Genomic DNA, 16,417 nt, shown 5'->3' with positions numbered 1-16,417 from the left:
ATTGGCTGCTTAGAAATTAAGTGTTAACGAGCAGTTGGACAGGTGTACCTAATAAAGTGGCCGGTGAGTGTATATAAACACTAAAATTGGGCGAGTGAGATGAATGGCATGCTGTGATCTTTTTTTTTTTTTTTTTTTTTAAGTGATGAAATGATACTGAAAATTGAGCTTGAAAGAAAATCCTTTTCTGCTCTTGTAGTTATGAGGTTTGATATAGTGTCATTAGAAAGATCGTACCCATGCCTTAAAGTTATCATTAACATATTGTTTTCCCAAGTTTAGCATTCTTTCGTTCGAGTTCTTCACTGAGTGGGTATATTGCAAGTTTCAAGACAGTTCAGGGTTGTTTTAAAGGTCCAGTGTGTAACGTGTTTAGTTGTTTGTTATCAAAATCGGTGTTGCCCATTCACAAACCTTTCCTTTTTATATGAATATTGACCACCAGCATAAATTAGTATTCCTACTGGTTTTAAATTTTACATTTGCGCTTATATGAACTGGGGTAGACTCTCCATAGCCATTTTGAAATACGTTAGCCGGTAAGAGACATACAGGACATTCTGCTCCCCCTTTCGCGTTTTTTTTGCTGTCACATGATTAACTCTCAGGTGCTGCTGATGCTGCTAATGGGGATCGTCGCTTCCCGGCCCCAGCAACATTAAAGAAGGAAACCTGGAGGATCACAATACGTTATATCTTAATACATGTTGTGGCAGAGTGGGACAAAAAAAACTTCCCAGGAAATTCCGTAGACCGCTGGCCCTCGGATGGCGGGGGAGAGATGAATATTTGGAAATAAGAGGCTGCTGCGGCCCGCCGTGCAGGTTAGTTTGACCACTGAGTGCTGGCCGGACCACGGCCCACCGGGAGAATTCCGGACTCTCCCGATTGCCTCTCCGCCTCATGCACGTATTCAAAATCCAAGTATCAGGAACAGGAGTCCTCTTCTTCGCCCAGAAAAAGAAAAAAAACATATTGGAAAAGACCGGCTTCTTGATGCGTGAGGGCTACCATAGCTGTAATATGTCATTAGACCTGCGTGGTACAAGAGAGTTGATTGCAAAATATGATCTCAAATCATGGATTCCTACACATTGGACCTTTAAGTGAAGATGTGTGATTTAAGGACATTATTGACAGGACAGCTGAAGACGTGAAAGAGGAGAGAGAGAGCGGGCATGACATTCAGCAAAGGGTCACAGGTCACAGAGTCGAACCCAGGCCCTCTTTGTCGAGGAGTAAATCTCTATAAATGGGTGCCTGCTCTACCAACTGAGCTTTCCGGGCGCCCATTTCACTGCTTCTTAAATAAAAAAAGTGAAAGGAGAAAATGTGTTTAGATTTGTCAAGGGCATCCAGTGCTGTCGGAGTGTTCTTACTGTCCGTTAGTCTGTAAAATGTTGCTCTCTCTTCCTGTTTGGACCATTAGAGTTGGAAATTCCTGCTGAATGTACTTTTATTTGCATCGTCTTTTATTTTTTACTTCTCCCATATTTGTTAAATAAGAAGCTACATCCAGCAGGTGGTTAGCTTAGCTCAGCATAACAACTTTGGCTCGCTATACATCAGCATTTATAATGGCCGTTTAAAAAAAAAAATTCATTAATCTGAATCATCCATAATGACAAATAAATGATTCTGATAAATGATTATCTGTATAATAAAAAAATAATAAATAATAAAAAAATAATAAATAAAACCATGTTATGAGCGTTGACGTTGCATAGTCTGTTAACCAGAGGGCGCTCTACAACGTCCCTGTTGGCAACACTGATCATTTTTTAATGTTTTTGGTTCAAAGGACTTTAAGTTTCAAATCTTAAGTTTTTATTTTAAACATTTTATTAATCAGACCTTTTAGTATATTTATGTTATGTTGTGACACTAACACAACTTATTGTCATATTGTATTAGTGAGAACTCATAAATACTCATTCTACAAATAACTAATGTTAGGGAAATGTATGGGAAGTTTATGTTTTGTAACTCATTTCTAGATTGACATACATATATATCTCGGTTATTTAAATAACCAAATATTCGTATATGTATCGGCCTTAAAAATCCTTAATCGGTCGGGCTTTATTGTGTATTAAACAAACAGCTAAAGTGAAGTAATAAAACTCCAGCACTGTGCACATCAACTTTAATGTTAGATCTTGTTTTGGCTTATTGCTTTCATCAGGGTCATGATTAGTGGACAAATATGAGTATCGATCTTCTCAGCTGTCTCTCAACAAGAGAGCAAATACGTGTATTTTCCCAAAATGTTGAATTTATCCTCTAATCCTAAAGAAGAGGTGGGTGTGAGTGTTTTTCTCTGCTCAACCTTTGCAGCAAGACACTCAGTTCAGGCGACCCATCTCCCTGCAAACGCGTCTAGTAGTTGGTTTGGGTTGGCTGGCAACAGGGGTGGGTCAATAAGGGACGTGAAAAGGGCACAAATTCTGATGTGACAGTTCAGACTGAGGTCACATTTACAAGAAATCAGATATGTATCTGATTTAGATATCACATATGATCACATAGAGTGGCCAAAATCTAAATTAACAATATTAGATTCCATTTTATCACTGTTATAAAAATACAACAGAGCTGAGTCACATATGAGCAAAGACATTTGAAATACTTTTGCCTGCAGTCTGAACGTAGCCCATGAGACCTGGTAAGTGCAGGTCTCTGAAAAATAACAAGGTCAGAGTGCTTACTCATGCCTGTTGTGGACAAAGATTTGCTGCCAGTTGCTTAACCCAACACCAGACTTTCACCACAATAGAGACAGTCTCTAAGGTCTCAGGTACAAAAGATGGGACGCTATTTCCTCTTGGTGCCTCAAATTGGGATTTAGGTCAATAAGCCTGCTGGATTTTTGCATAAATACATCCTGTAGCCTGAAGATAGAAAAAAAGGCTTTTTAGGAATGTGTGCAGAGGGATTTTAATTTGTTAGTGGGTGTGTGCTGGTGGAAGAATAACTGAACATCTTGTCCCTGCACTGTGAACCAGTTTGGGTGAAATATAACTCACATAATCACAGAGAAATATTTGACAGTGTTGCCATGTTTTCAGTACTGTAGTCCACAGACCGCAGCTCTGTACGTTCCAGCCCGTCTTCCATTTCTCTCCGCTATTCAAATCTACCTGCATATACCCTAGTGAGGAGAATTTAAATGTCTGCTTGCAGAATACATTTGGTGAGATCATGAAACATTCAAAAAACCCAATTGAATTCATTCCTCTGCAGCCATCATGGTGCTATTGAACTTAGTTATTGTTGCTGTTGGAATAGATGATATAATATAAAAATTGTTTATTTTTCTGTGGCTCTCATATTATGGGTTTTAAACCTGCGTGTTGTTGCCAAAGTATGATTATTGCTCTTTTTTGTAGGTGATAGTCTGGCTTTCCGGATGTAAAGTGCAGGTATTCAATAAAGCCTGACATCCAGCACGTCTCGCAATAAAGAAGAAAGTTGTGACTTATTGTGTCACTTTATTACTCATTATAAAAATATTTACATATTAAAGGGCCGATGTGCAGTTTTGGCTATTTCTTTCCTTTTCTCCTGTGGGTGTGTAGGCTTGTAACAATTATTATACAATTTTGTAATGTGATTTTTTTTTTTGGAATTGCGGTTTCTTTGTTCAACCGCAATTAATTGCTAACAGTAGCTAAGGTCCGGAAAACTTTTTATGATAATATAGAGGCGTGGTTTACTTCACAGGCTGTGGACCTGTGTTATTACATTATCCCGGTCACATAACAGTAATATAACCAAAAGACGCATGCTGGAATTCATTCAAAACTTTAATTTGTTTAATAAAGTAATAAATTCTCATTTATTTTTTATTGTTGGACAAATGTCCATTTCTTTTGTATGGTTGGAGTTTGGTAACTTACATAGCATAGCTTCACCCCACTGAAACCTGCAGGAATGTCTTATCAGCCAGAATAACTGAAAAGTTACGCGTGGGTGTGCAGGCCTTGTAAAACTAAACACGTATTGACAAAATAGCTCATAATCCACAAGGGTCACACACAGGAGGCTTTTATGTGACTCCCCTTTAACTTTCACTTCACCTTCCATCTGGGTCTGAAACCCCACAGCTCCATAAGTGGGAGACTGTGAGGCTTTCAACCTTGAGCTCATGGACCTGACATCAGTGCTGTTAACCTCCTGGCTTTGAATTGAAGATGTCGTTCACTCAGCCGCAGAGCTTCAGCTGATATTTAAAAGGCTCTGCCCTGCAGTAATATTTCTAATTTTACTAAATTAAACTTTTATTCAGTTGAGGGAATATGCTGAGGACAACATTTAATGAATGAGTTTTGATCATTCACAAGTTACAGCGTATTGTTTTTAATTACTGTTTAGAAGCATAGTCTGGATTGACAACGTTTCATTTCCGGGATTGTTCCGCCGGATGTCACCATTTTGGCCGGATGTCCGTTACATTCTCCTTTATTTGTGTTGGCATTTTAAACTCCGGTGGATGCATGAGGCCTCTGGTTAACTGGTCCTCAGATCTCTGCAGGGTAAATCCAGACAGCTAGCTAGATTATCTATCCAATCTGAGTTTTCTGTTGCCAACAACTTTTGAACGTACACGTTTCACTAAAACAAGTTCCTTCCCGAGGCTATTTTGCAGAGGCACCATTGCTAGACATGTTTTCCGTTATTTCACAATTATTTGTTAAGTACATAATTCCACATGTGTTCATTCATAGTTTTGACGCCTTCAATGATGATCTACAATGTAAATAGTCATGAAAATAAAGGAAACGCATTGAACGAGAAGGTGTGTTGAAACTTTTATATGTACTGTACACTACCGTAATTTCCAATGCACTCCATTGTAGACAGATTACCATCTGAGATCTGTTGCATTGTTTTTTTAACCAGGGCAGCAGTTTTCAGATTACATTATGTGCTTACATAATTGCAAAAGGGTTCTCCGATGTTTTCGTAGTTAGTTTTTTTTAAATGATATCAGATTAGTGAACAGAATGAGCCTTTGGAAGACTGAATGGTTGCTGATAATGGGCAATGTAAATATTGAATTAAAGATCAGCCACCCACCCTGATCAGCTGGTATTCTGTCAATAGAGGACTGGTATGGGAATTTGTAAGTGATCCCAAACTTTTGACCGTGTGTGTGTGTGTGTGGGTGTGTGACATGAAAGGGGAGCGAGAGAGCAAAGACACGCAGGAATAAACCTCTGTACATGTGCGCCTGCGCTGCCAACTGAGCTAAACGGCCACACCACTGTTTGAAAGTTAATATATTGGTAATCTTTTTTACATTTTAATTCTCTGTGAAGCTGTTTTTAGATATATGCAGATCATCTAACACCATGTCACGTTGTAAGTTTTCCTGCACAAATTTGACTAATTCAGTGAAGAGCAATCAGCTTTTGTAGCTGCTAATGTAATGAAGAGACACATTAAAATGTAATGGTGTTTCACTGCACACTGAATTCTCAGCTCCATTTCTAGCGGTCTATTTTTTCATTTTACCTCTTCATTTTTCTGTTTCTGTCACCATCTCATTCTTGTCCATTTCCTGTTCCCTCTATTTCCATTTGTCCTCCCCGGTCACTTCTTTTTTGGCAGTTTGCCTTCTCTATCTTCCTTTTATTCTTCATATTATCTCTCTTCACTCTTTCCTCAGAACACTTTTTTTTTTTTTTTTACTATTTTATTATATTTATCTTTTTCTGTCTTTTTCCTTTTCCGCCTCACTGTTATTTCTCTTCCTTCTTTAGACATGCGACTTGCTGTCTGTTGTTCTTTAGGAGAATTTTCAATTTATCACACAATGTGACTTTGTGCCTTCAGAAAATGTATGAAGGATGAATGCAACAAGAGACAAACATAAAAAAAGAATTATGCAAAATAAATTCCAAGAAATGTGCATGATGGATGCTCTGATGTAATCATTTCTAATTTTGTGGCAGATTCCAATGTATCTGGCTGCCAGAAAAGCAATATTACCATACATTTTCTTTTGTTTTTATTCTATATTTTTTACAAATACACAACTTCCGGTGTCTTTTAAATCCTCCCATTGGTCACTAAGCTTCCTTGTCCGACTCCTTATTGTCATTTGTTTTTCTTCTACTTCTGCACTTTGCATCCCCTAAACCCCTCTCTTGCTTTACTGTCACGTTAACCCCCCCTTCCCTCCCCCCTCATTATCTCTCACGGATTTTAGTCTATCTCCCCATTCTAGACAAGGACGACAAGGAGGAACCAGGTTACATTTTTCCTTGCTATGTTCTGCTGGATCTGTCATATAAGGCAGCTGCGTAGGCGGGAAGCAGGAGTGTCCAAGCTGCTATGATAATGTGTCTGTGCAACACACACACACACACACACACACACACACACACACACACACACACACACTGCACTTCAGCCAGTGTATGTGTATACGTGTGCTTGTGAAAAGCAGAAAACAATACATGGTTGGTGCTGCACAAGATAGAAGTGGTTAGAGGATGTACACTTACAATACTTGTATTATTTTGTGCTTCAGTGTAATATCACAGTGATACACTCGAGGACATTCTTTGCAGTGATTATGCAAGGCACATCTGAGCACAATCAGCCAGCATCGAACTTCATACTCAGTAAAGAACGTCCTTGAGGGTAATATATTATGGCTTTGGAAGACTGGTTAAACCCACACGTGAATATTGATTAAAAGAGCTTCATGAAAAAAGTGCCAGAAGAAAATAAAGATTGCTTGCGAATCCCCTGATCACCTGCAATGAATCAGAATTCATCAGACTGAAAATACAGTACTAATTCTTTATTTAGTTGGCTCCTATTATTTTTTTGTTGAAGTGTTGAAAATATGTTTAGTGGAGATGTTGAACAAGGTGAATTGGGGTACAAAATCTGTTGGTTTTAGGGTTAGGTATGATTGTCTTTAGAAAAAAAGCTACATAATTGGACCAAAAAAGTTATGGCAGCTTGTTTTAAAGGTCCCATGGGACAAAATCTTTACTTTTAACATTTTTTAACATTAATATGAGTTCCCCCAGCCTGCCTATGGTCCCCCCAGTGGCTAGAAATGGCAATAGGTGTAAACCAAGCCCCGGGTATCCTGCTCTGCCTTTGTGAAAATGAAAGCGCAGATGGGCCGATCTGGAATCTTCCCTTTATGAGGTCATAAGGGAAAATGTTACTTCCCCTTTCTCTGCCTTTCCCACCAAGAGAATTTGGCCCGCCCATGAGAAAGAGTGACACATCATGGCTTGCAAATGAGCGAAGCATGACAGTTGGTCAAGGCCACACCCCCACCCCCACCCTCCACCTTGCCCCCATGTCTCCTAATAGCATTTAAAGCTACAGACACAGAAATGGCACATCCTAAGGAAAGCTCGTTGAGGGACTGGCTCTAGTGGCTGTAATTCTGCACTAAGGCTTCAGATACAGTATTAGGGGACAACCAAGGCCTATACAAAAGAGACTTCAGATACAGTATTAGGGGAAAACCAAGGCCTATACAAAAGAGACTTCAGATATAGTATTAGCGGACCACTAAGGTCTATACAAAAGCATCCAAAAGCACCATGTTCTGGGACCTATAAAAAGCCTAAATTTACTGCACTGTAAAAATAAAATGCATTTAAGTCTCTAATCATGATCTTGATGAGGATAAAGAAAGGTCTAATTAGCCGGAATTGTGGCAATGCTTCCAAAACTAAGAAATGTCTGTATTAAAGGGCATTTTTCACAAAATGACTCATTCACTTTAATGCTGAGATTTAGATCATTACAGTGTGTCTGTGTTAAACATAGTGCTGTAGCCGGAAGGCATTTACAGTAGCTTAGCTTGGATTAAAGACTGGAGGCAGGACAAATCAGCAAGCCTGGTTTTTTTGTGTACAAAAACCTTTTAAAGATTGTTTATTAAGAAATAATTTCCCCTTTTGTTTTGTACTCTAACAGAAATGTTAAAACAACAATTTGTGGTTACATAATTCAAAGATGTCTTTCGACGGACATCAGATGGGCACGTTGTTTTTGCCACCATGACGTTGCCATGCAACCAGTGGAGATGCTACCCTGAAGTGCTTTGTGGACGGATAAACACTGCCTCTAGGGAGAGTTTGTTTAACTTTTGAGTGAGCACGGCTAGCTGTTTCCCCCTGTTTAAACTCTTTGTGCTAAGCTAAGCTTATGGCCTCATGACTCTAGTTCCATAGTTAATGCACAGACATATGACTGGTATCTATATTCTCAAAGCTCTGCAAAAAAGCAAATGAGCGTATTCCCAAAGTGTCAACAATTATTTCTTTTAAGATGAAAAGATGAGATTTGAATTTGAGTGATATTTGGTCAATAACACTGGTGGTCTTGATTTGGTCCTCACATTGAGGAATTTACTGGTTTTGTTTTTAAAAGACAGATCCGTGGCGAGGATTTTATCTATGTCAGGATCCACCTTATTTGTGTCCATTAATTAAAAAGTTCAATAAGACAGGATTGCTAAGGCCTAGTTCTTTTTTTTCACAGCACATCTGCCAAGGGCCTTGTGTGTGTTATTGCTACCGGGCTTTAGTTTAATACTTTAAAATGCTTTTTACTACTTTCTCATCATCCTTGCCTGTGTGTTCTCATTCATAGCTGTGGAATGATAATGTTAGTGTTATAGTTACATGTTTGGTTGTAAATATTCATGAAATCCCTCTCATCTAATTACAATGTACGGTTCAAAACTAAGATTATGTAATTGCCATTAATGAATGTAGTAGGCTGGAATAATATACCCACCTTTTTTTATTTTTAGCTGTGAACCCTAATTATCCAATTACCATTGCACCACTGCAAACGGTACAAGGAAAACGATTTCAGCTGCGGCCCCCGGGGGCTGTCCAAAACATCCACCATGCTGCTATTTAAGGATTCTGTGAGCCTTCACAAAGTTCTTGAAGGTTTTCACTGAGGCCACAGCTCTTTTGTAACCTGTAAAAATCCTCCAAGGATGAAGTTTTGGCATAACTGAGCTGTTCTTTTTCAGCTTCACATTGGTATGCTTACGCACACATTCATACCTTTTACTTTTAGAGCTAACCTTTGGATTACTGCCACCCTGTTGAGGCCACATGCTGGCACACAAGTTGTGGAGTTTATACTCTGGTACATATCTGTCATCTCCAGCTCCGGCTCTGAGACGCACCAACCAGGCTTCTATTTTCATTTGATGTCAACTTCGATGGAGGCATCAGCTCGCAGGCCATCAAAGCAGAGTTGAAACTCCATCTGAGAGCGTTATTAGCAACAGGGTGCGGTGTGCGTGGCGGCCGGCGTCGGCGGGCCTGCTCACCAGGGGTTATCACGGATTAAAGTGGCTAAAGTGTCAGGACTTTACAGCTTCTAGGAGTACCTTATCAGCTCTTATTTTGGCAGCACGAGCAATGGAATGAGTTCCTTGGCTGCTGATGTCTGGGTTTGAGTATGTCTATATCTTAAGTGTGTCTAAGTCTCATCGCACCTCGTCTGTCTGTCGTTCTTGTCGTCAGCTCCAGGGTGATCGAAAACCTGGAAATTTGTAGTACTGCAACTAGTGGATTTTAATTGTTGTTTTTTCCTCCCATTTCATTCCCATACTTGTTGTGTTATCATAGGCTTTCTCACTAATCCTAAAGAGCCCAGACTTTTTAATTTACTGCTTAACTATGTTACACAAAATTACAGAAATCTCTATCACTTGATAGGCATGCACTAGTATTGGTTTCAAGACTAATTTTAAAGCAACATCCTATTTCTTTCATTAAGCATTATATTATTTAATCTATCAATGTTAATTTTTGTAATTAAACTCTAATTTTACTGGTTACACTTGCAACTACATTTCTTTGTCAACTTGTTAACTGCTCTGCAGGGACAAATTAAAAGCTTAAGTTTGCTGAAACAGAGCCTGCATCGGGGAAACCTTCCCCTCTATAAAAGGAGGTAAAAAGAATTCCTGGCATCACCTGCCTTTCCGTTTGTCACGTGTGTTTTTCCAAACTATTCCTCCGTGTTATTCTCCCATTATGATCTTCATATTCTGCAGATCTTTTTCCGTTCTCTCTCTAGTATTTCACTTCTTCTTTTTTTTTATGTCTCCGACCCTTCCCCTGCTCATTGATATGGGACCCGGGGTTTTAAGAGGAGCTACGCCAGCAATGTGATGAGTGAACACATGGTGCACCAGGGGGGCGGCATGGCAGTGCTTTGGCTGACTGTTGTTGCCATAGCAGCAGTGTGTGTGTGTGTGTGTGTGTGTGTGTGTGTGTGTGGGGGGGGGGGGGGGTGTTAGATGGTATGCATGTTCTCATTCTCTCTAATTTTGATTATCCAAAACACAGTTCATCTTGATTGATTTAGCTTCTTTCTTTTCTATCTTACAGCGGGTGCAATAGTTAATAAATAAACTAGAGATGAGGAGAATAACAATCGCATGATTGCTTGCATGAAGACTTGAAGCAGTGGGTAATTGGTAGCCATGTTCTCTTCAAAAATAAGTAAATGCATAAGTCAAAACCCCTTCAAACACTTCTGACGCTGGCTTGTTGCTTATTTATGTAATTACGTAGACTTGTACAACTTGATGAAATCCAATACAACTGATGTGACACGAGGTCTACTTTTATGATGTTTTTGGTTTGTTTTTCATAGAGGTCAGCAATGTTGTACTGGTCTACTTTATATTGAGAGGGGTTTCTATTTTGTGCCCTTTCATGTGTGTTAATGGGAAGGACAAAGACATTTCCTCTCAACGTGATGTAGTCCTGCACAATGTTGGAATCTCGAAGATCTCCATTTCTTTCTCTTTTGTGGCATCTACGGTAATAAGCGGTAGCTGCAGGTGTGTTTTGGGATTTCACTTTTACTTGTCACTAGTTTCATTCTCCAGTTCTTAAATCTTTGAGAATATTACTTTAACTATGACCTCAGTAATAAACTTATAATTGAATACACACATTTCTAACAAAAAGTAAACAAAATCAACTTCTTAAAGAAAGAATTTGTTGAAATAACTTAATAATAACTTTTCCTTTAATACGCAGAACGTTGACAACTGTGAAACTCTTATCAGACAGGCAGAGAGTTTCACACCCCGTTTTAACAAAATATAGAAAATCACAAAACAATTGACAAGCAAAGAAGACAGACATCAATGAAAGGCACTGCTGCCTGCATGCAGCATAAGACAATTTAGCCCCATTAGAGTCATGGAGGAAGATCTCACTGAATGATTTGTTAAGACAGAAGTGTCAGGGAAACAAAGTTTTGGAGATGCGCTCGGTGGATTTATTTGGAGACCCGTAATTGCAAGCGGTACGTCTTTTGAAATGGGGACACTGGCTGTCCTTACCAACATAAAGTGTTTTAAAAGAAAGTTTAAAGTGTTGTCTTGACTGAGAATTGGGAGTAAATTGGGTTCAACAATGTGTCAGTGCTACAGTAATGATCTCCTCTGTTTGAGGTCGAGTACCTGTGTTTTTCTCTTAGATAATTGTACATTTCTGATTATTTTGATCTGCAGAATCTAAGCTGTACGGTGAGAAACAGGCTGTATTTAAATGTCAGCTGTGCCTTAAGTGGGCGGCTATTGGATTGATTTGTGACATATTGTGTTGCAGCTGTATGTGTGTTTTCGATGTAGCTATGGATGTGGGAGTTTATCAAAAGCTTTTAAGTGTCTTACGTGACTTTTTCCGGTTTTCTTGTGAGAGGTATCATTTTAAGGCAGGAAAGGTCTTGTCAGAATCCTCACGATTAGTATTTTCCCTGTGTGATTAAATCTCCTTTGTGGCATCTTTGTTCTCAACATGGCGGCCTTTTACTCCCACAGACATGTCAAGAGGAAGCGAAAGACTTTCCTTCTGATGATCAGCCGATGTATGGCCTCCTGCCCGTTCTGTAGTTTCATTTTTGACTCATGGCCAATATTGCTGAGTGGGATTAATAAGCAGGACCCTTTACATCTGGGTTCCTGCCCTGTCTCACGGGGCTGCTAAGTGCACGTCTTAAGTGTTGGTCCTTGGGTAGTATTTGCCTCCTCTTTTTTATCCTCTTCTCTTCACAGTAATTTGTACACGCCAGAGATGAACAACAAGAATTATATGTCCAGCAAGGCTAGACAGAAAATGGCGTGTTTGCATTCACTGGAAGGTTTTTACAGAAGCTGAACGTTCCTGATGTTTGCTCCCATGTTTCCATGTATTTTTTAATGATGAGCTGTGAGTGTGAGGCTTTCAGAGTTTATCTTTAAGCCTCTAGCTTTTGAAGTTACTTCAATGGATTGTCTTTGGGTCGGGTGGTTAAACAACAGCCAGTGCATTTTGGGTAGATGAGTTGATTTCTCTACATTGCTTTCTTTCATTGCTGCAAAATTCATCACTCAGTGAAGTGTTGACACCATTAATTCTGATTGGCCAGTGGCTTCAGAGGTGTCTTGTTCCAGAATAACAGATTGCTGTTGCATAAAGAAGAATTACTGGTGACGCCACATGCCCAAATATTGTTACTATGTGTGTCATGTAGGCAAAAAATAAATGCTGCAAGTTAGTTTGATTTGGGATTGACTTGTGTGTTTGTGCTAATACTCTTAGGGTCAGAATTGTTGATGTAACGGGATGTTTTAAATTGAAATAAAAAGGCCAATTGGAAAAATCTTGGTCAGAAAATGACGAGAATAAAGCTTTTGGTCCCTAGGCTACTCCCTAGAGCAAAACACTTAAAATCTGCTCCATGTATGGTTGAAAAGCTTACTGTATGCATTATTGAATGATTTCTTGCAAGCTAGGAAATTATTGTAAATGGAAATTGCATATGTGCAAAGTAAGTCGATGAACAGTAACTCCTTGTTGATTCCCCGTGCTGGAGCATTTGTTGTTGCACGGACTTCACTCAGCCCTAAAGCTACTTGCAACGCACCGGTCAGAAATCAAAGGCTCAGTCTTTTACTTCAACTCCACTTCCATTTCATTCTCTATTACCTCTGTCTGCTGCTTTCTTTCAACAATCACTTTTACCTTTCAACTGGTTCTTTGCAAATGGTTGCATTTCAAAAAGATTCCACAAAATGTCACACATAAAGACAGATGTTTTTGTAAAGAATGGCCTATTGTACACTGAAGGCAGAGTGTTATTGGTCGGTTGAGTGCTTCAGTTTTGTTGTGCCTGTCCATGTTTTTCAAGTATAACATTAGCTCATATTGAGAGAATGACTTTCCCTGACACTAACCATTTTTCAAAATCAGTTCTATTTGAAGTAGTTCCAGTGAATGCATTATTTTGTCTATTGACTTTGATGAAAAAGCATCTAATTTACATTTAATAGTTCCTGACCTTTCAGACGTTTGCATGAAATTCTCTTGACAGCAAAAAGATAAGAGACAATGTCTGTCTCTCTCTCTCTCTCTCTCTCTCTCTCTCTCTCTCTCTCTCTCTCTCTCTCTTTCTCTCTCTCTCTCTCTCTCTCTCTCCTCCCACGTCACATCCAAGAGATTTACATTATGCATCTTCACAGAGAAGTTGGTAATGTACTGAAACAACATGGAGGGCGGAGATGAGAGGGCTGATTTTATCAGAAAAAAGAGAGAGATAAATACAGGAGGATGGCTGCAAAAGAAAAACAAAATCTTCACAAGATAAAAAGTAAGACTAAGATGTAAGATCAAAAGTAAGAAAAAGTGAAAAAGATACCAAAATTGTGATAGATTGTAGAAATAGTTGTTAAACAAACTAGAGCATAATTTGTTGTCTAAAACAACAGCTTGTGTGTCAAATGTGTGGATTTATTTTAGAAGATAGAGGGTTGTGTGTCAAAGCCGGGTATAGTAAGCGGTAATTAGTTAGGATTCTTGGATGGAAGAATGCATTACACAGCCAGTGTTTTCCCTTCTGGAACTAATCAGACAGATTTACATGCACACACACACTCAACCTGGTGACAATAAAACATCCAGCGTGGAACATCTCATCTGTCGCACCACAGTAAGACAAGAGCAATAACAGGGCTGTCATCATGCAGAGATACTCAGTGTAGCCAGCAAGTAACTGTGTGTGTGTGTGTGTGAGTGTGAGAAAAGTCCTTTTTTTCTAATATTTAGAATTACCAGTTTCATTTACATTAAACTGGTACTAGCAAAGGCCAGTACGTATCAAAGGTGAACTAAATTGACAGATTTTACAAATGAAAAGGACAAACCGTAAGACAAAGAGCTACTCAAAGCTCTATATGCATTGGTAAACCTGTAAAATACACAGTTTGATTGTTTAACAAACATAAGCAGCACTCCATAGTTGTTGGAGCTGTGTTTGGCAATGGAAAAGCCTCATGCTCTTCCTGTATCCTTGACAACTGATAAAACATCTAAAACATGCCGCTTGTCTTAAAAAATGGATAGGAACATGACCTCCAGTGAATGCTGCTGGAAAAGACTGCAGACAAGAGGATGTGTTCATGTTGTATCGTAGCAGCTGCACAAATGTGTTTGAGGTGAAGTGTGTTAGACCTCCAGTAAATGAATGTCTGAATGGAGAAGCAGCTGTTTTAGAAGCAATTTTAAGATTAAAGTTGAACTATGAGTTCCTGCATGGTCACTTCTGTTGATGTTCCAAGTGAATTCAAAACAAAACTGAGCAAGCTTGCCCTAGGCCCCCCCCCCCCCCCCCCCCCCCCCCCCCCCCCTTGTTCCCGTAACTGTCATGACTGACTGTCACTAACCCCCTCCCCCGACCATCTTGTTGGTGATTGGCTGGATCGTTTTGTTGTGTTTTGGTGCATATAGTGGGCCCTTACTGTTTATTTGACGTTTACAGCCCCTGTGTTCGCTCCCGAGACCAGGCTTGTTACTGTGTATTCAGGGGGCAGGCAGCTAGTGGATCAAGGAGAGAAGCCTATGATTTGAGACAAAAAATGAAAATTACACTAAAACCATGCAGGAACTCATAGTGCACCTTTTAAGTGAGCGGTTTAGAGTAAAATCAGAACCCTGAACAGAAAGCTATAAAGCCTGAACTCTCTGACCGCTGTTTCCATCTGGTTCTTTATACTAGCACTACTGTACAGTTTTCAGAAAAGTCTGGGTGTCACTGTGGAAATCACTGTGTCATTGAATAATTTGTTTTTGAAGAGAGATATTCATTTATTAACTTTTATTTTGTTTAACTTCCTTTTATTATAGATGATGTAATAGGTCTATAGCACTGATTGTTCAGCCTGGTCTGGACTTAAACAGTTTTCTTGTTGTCAGGTTCAGTATGGATTAGATATCCCACTGACTGTGTTACTATCCACATGGAAAACACACTGCACGTCGCTGCTTTGCTCTTCAATTTATTTGAAAAAAATTACGTGATCCTTTTTGCTTGTAAAATCTTTTCAGAAACTGTTGAATATCCTTAGATTGCATGGCGGTCAGTTTGAAAAAAAGGTTGTTATGTACTGTACTAGATGCAGAAATGTTATCAAGTAGACAGTTACATAACAGTCTGCTGTTGTGTGCACTTTGTATTGTTCTGCTGTGAATCTGGTTGGTAAGTATTTATCAGCTTCCTGTTGTGAAACAGTCACTTAAGGTAAAAGACTGTGCTAACCTGAGGGTACAAAAGGAAATAGATCACACACACACACACACACACACACACACACACACACACACACACACACACACACACACACACACACAATCTGGCATTCTCTATCCAGATATTTCCTCATCACACTCCAGCACACCTCACCAATCCCTTCCTCCTCGATGTCTTATTTATTTTACATATTATATTACATACTTAGTTACTTTACTTGAGTTTTTTTTTACATTTGTTACAAACGATGACAATGAGCTGCAGTTCACACATTGTACAGTAATAACCAAAATGACAAGAAAGCATTTGTAAGGATTCAGACTGAGATTTCACCAACAATAGAGATGTAGATGAATAGCAAATGCTTGTGAAACCCAAATGGAAACGCTGTTAGAGCCCCACACACAGTAAATGAGCACAAGCAACCATTTTCTCTCTCTGTATTTCTCTAATAATAGACTGTCAAATAAAGGGAAATTAAGGCAGACTCACAGTCCCCCTGCTGTAGTGCTGCATTATAGCCTAGCCACCCAGCCGTTAGTGGAAAAAAGTGTGAGGCACTGACCAGTAAAATCTCTTCAAAAAGAACTTAAAGAGCGTGGTGAGGCTCAGTTGGTAGAGCAGGCGCTCGTATACATAGAGGTTTATTCCTTGACGCAGAGGTTGAGGGTTCAAGTCCGACCTGTGACAATTTCCTGCATGTCTTCTTCCTCTATCGCCCCTTTCTCACCTAGCTGTCCTGTCCATTAAATGTAGAAATGCTTCTAAAAAGTATATTTTAAAACACCCAGAGGATGTATATAAGCACCATGTCAGGTTA

General features: G+C 39.3%; 1 protein-coding gene across 5 annotated transcripts in view; it reads left to right on the top strand.

The window, feature by feature from the left end:
• The window catches only part of LOC117949250 (pleckstrin homology domain-containing family A member 7-like), a 128,737-nt gene that overhangs the window by 66,459 nt on the left and 45,861 nt on the right, over positions 1-16,417 (top strand). The window lies entirely within an intron of this gene.

The sequence above is a fragment of the Etheostoma cragini genome, chromosome 8 (assembly GCF_013103735.1).
Source record: "Etheostoma cragini isolate CJK2018 chromosome 8, CSU_Ecrag_1.0, whole genome shotgun sequence".
In the NCBI taxonomy this organism is placed as follows: Eukaryota; Metazoa; Chordata; class Actinopteri; order Perciformes; family Percidae; genus Etheostoma; species Etheostoma cragini.
This window is presented reverse-complemented; position numbering and strand designations above follow the sequence as displayed.